A 916-nucleotide genomic window follows, 5' to 3' on the forward strand; every position below is an offset into this window, starting at 1 on the left:
AGGTGCAGACAACCTCTATATAAAATAAACCAATACCTTCAACCAGAACAAGAATTTTCTATCCTAATTCCTGTCTAAGCATACAGTAAACACTGATATATTGAATATTGAATGGCCATCAGTTTGAATTATCATATGCATTTGGTGCAAAGCTTGTAAAGTAAGGCAAAACCAATTTGATTAATGGCTGTTGATGTCTGTACAGAATTAGATTTAATTGGCTTAGTACATGTGCATATTAAATTTCATGGTGTTTCATAGCTTAATTGTCCATATCCTTTCTCTGTGATTGGCTGCTGTTGACTTGTAAAGTTACAATTCTTTCTATGGGGTTTTATAACCCCCAAACCCCCCCAAAAAAACCTCTTTATAGGATCCCTAGGAAGTTTAAAGTAGTAAAAAAAAATTCCCTAACTAGGGGATTGGAAGTATTTTTTATTAAAAAAATTGAGGAATTTCTATTACATAAATTTTCTAAGGCTTCAGCAATGATCAGTATCACAAGAACAAGAAAGAACAATCAAATAGACTCACTAGTAGTTAACAAAAACAACACAGCAACATTAACTAAAAAACAAAAGTTGCAAAGTTTTTCTCATATCTAACAACTCCAGAACTTCATTTTTTCTGTTCATTAACTCTGTATATTTTTAAATAAGTCTTCCAATTCACTTAACATACAATCAGAAACTCACATAACAGTACAAATATCACTAAAAATCCCACTAAATCAAGTACCAATATCACTAAAAATATTGCAGACTAGGATTTTGTTGACAATATATACATTACTTACTTAATTACTGTAAAAAAAATTATAACCAAGCACAAAATCTAACCTCCGACGAAGACATCGTTCTGTTGCGTTTTGGGTTTTTGCAGGAGAGGGACTGGTTGTTCGGTGGCTCGGCCACTG

The sequence above is a fragment of the Arachis duranensis genome, chromosome 2 (assembly GCF_000817695.3).
Source record: "Arachis duranensis cultivar V14167 chromosome 2, aradu.V14167.gnm2.J7QH, whole genome shotgun sequence".
NCBI lineage: Eukaryota > Viridiplantae > Streptophyta > Magnoliopsida > Fabales > Fabaceae > Arachis > Arachis duranensis.